Genomic DNA, 2459 nt, shown 5'->3' on the forward strand with positions numbered 1-2459 from the left:
TCCCACTCTCCCCCTCACTCCCCACTCCATCTAATCCCATTTTCCCCCTCATGCCCCACACCCTTCTGTAACTGATGCCACCTCCTGTTCCCCAATGCCACACCTACTCCAGTAAAAGTCTCTGCCCCCACTCCCTGCTCCAGCCCCACTCCAGGTCCTAGCTCCCAGCCCTGCCGTGTTTTCACCATCCCCCCTGACCTGCCTCTCACTGAGGGCCAACAATCAGTCCTCATCAAAGGCCTTACCTTCATCCCCCTCCGCTCCCAGATCAACAAATTCAAGGCGTGTTGTGACGTCGAACACTTCTTCCGTCGCCTCGAGTTTACATTTTCCATCAAGATTCCCGCCCACCTTCCGAAGACCCCTTTACTCACCTCCAACACACTCCATCCACCTGGACACCCCATGCTGGCCTATTACCAGCTCTCGACCTCTTTATTTCCCTCTGCCGCCGAGACATTAACCGGTTCAATCTGACTACCCCCTTCCCTCACTCCAACCTCTCACCCTCACAACGCGCAGCCCTCCACTCCCTCTGTGCCAATCCCAACCTCACCATTAAGCCAGCAGATAAAGGAAGTGCAGTGGTAGTTTGGCGCACTGACCTCTACACTGCTGAAGCCAGACGCGAACTCGAGCACACCTCCTCCTACTGCCCCCTCAACCATGACCCCACCTCTCATCACCAAACCACCATCTCCCAAACCATTCACAACCTCATCACCTCAGGGGATCTCCCATCCACAGCTTCCAACCTCATTGTTCAGGAACCCCACAACGCCCAGTTCTACCTCCTACCCAAGATCCACAAGCCTGACCACCCTGGCTGACCCATCAACTCAGCCTGCTCCTGCTCCACCGAACTCATCTCCACCTACCTTGATACTGTCCTATGCCCCCGATCCAGGAGTTCCCTTCAGGACACAACCGACGCCCTCCACCAACTCCAAAACTTCTGTTTCCTGGCCCCCATCGCCTCAGCTTCACCATGGACATTCTGTCCCTCTACACCTCCATCCGCCATGACCAGGGCCTCCAAGCCCTCCATTTCTTCCTCTCCCGACGTCCCCAACAATACCCTCCCACCGACACTCTCACTCGTTTGGCTGAACTGGTGCTCACCCTCAATAATGTCTCCTTCAAATCCTCTCACTTCCTCCAGATGAAAAGGGTTAGGCATGGTCCCCAGCTTTGCCTGTCTTTTTGTTGGCTACGTGGAACAGTCCATCTTCCGTAGTTACATCGGCACCACTCCCCACCTCTTCCTCCGCCACTTTGATGACTGCATCGGCGCCACCTCGTGCTCCCACGAGGAAGTTGAACAGGTCATCAACTTCCACCCTGACCTTAAATTCACCTGGACTATCTCTGACACCTCTCTCCCCTTCCTGGAACTCTCCATTTCCATCAACGGTGACTGACATTTTCTACAAACACCAACTCCCACAGCTACCTGGATTACATCACCTCCCACCCTGCCTCCTGCAAAAATGCCATCCCGTATTCCCAATTCCTCTGCCTCTACTGTATCTGCTCCCAGGAGGACCAGTTCCACCACAGAACACACCAGATGGCCTCCTTCTTTAAAGACCACAATTTCCCCTCCCACATGGTCGATGATGCCCTCCAACGCATCTTATCCACTTTGCACACCTCTGCCCTTGAACCCCACTCCTCCAACTGCAACAAGGACAGAACACCCCTAGTCCTCACCTTGCACCCCACCAACCTCTGTATACATCACATCATCCTCCACGATTTCTGCCTCCTACAAATGGACCCCAGCATCAGATATATATTTCCCTCACCACCCCAATCCACTTTCCATAAAGACTGTTCTCTCCCCGATTACCTCATCGGATCCACAGCCCCCACAACCCTCCCCTCCCAGCAGGAATTGCAAAACCTATGCCCACACCTTCCCCCTCACCTCTATCCAAGGCCCCAAAGGAGCCTTCCACATCAAAGTTTCACCTGCACTTCCACACTTGTCATTTATTGTATCCGTTGCTCCCGATGCGGTCTCCTCTACATTGTGGAGACTGGATGCCTCCTAGCAGAGCGCTTTAGGGAACATCTCTGGGACACTCGCACCAATCAACCCCACCGCCCCATGGCCTAACAGTTCAATTCCCCTCCCACTCTGCCGAGGACATGGAGGTCCTGGGCCTCCTCCAGCGCAGTTCCCTCACCACCCGACGCCTGGAGGAAGAACGCCTCATCTTCCGCCTTTGAACACTTCAACCCCAGGGCATCAATGTGGACTTCACCAGTTTCCTCATTTCCCCTTCCCCCACCTTACCCCAGTTCCAACATTCCAGCTCAGCACCATCCTCTTGACCTGTCCTACCTGCCAATCTTCTTTCCCACCTATCCTTTCCATCCTCCTCTCCGACCTATCACCTTTATCCCCACCTCCATCCACCTATTGCACTCTCAGCTATCTTCTCCCCAGCCCC

Source organism: Chiloscyllium plagiosum, unplaced genomic scaffold (assembly GCF_004010195.1).
Source record: "Chiloscyllium plagiosum isolate BGI_BamShark_2017 unplaced genomic scaffold, ASM401019v2 scaf_8596, whole genome shotgun sequence".
Taxonomy (NCBI): domain Eukaryota; kingdom Metazoa; phylum Chordata; class Chondrichthyes; order Orectolobiformes; family Hemiscylliidae; genus Chiloscyllium; species Chiloscyllium plagiosum.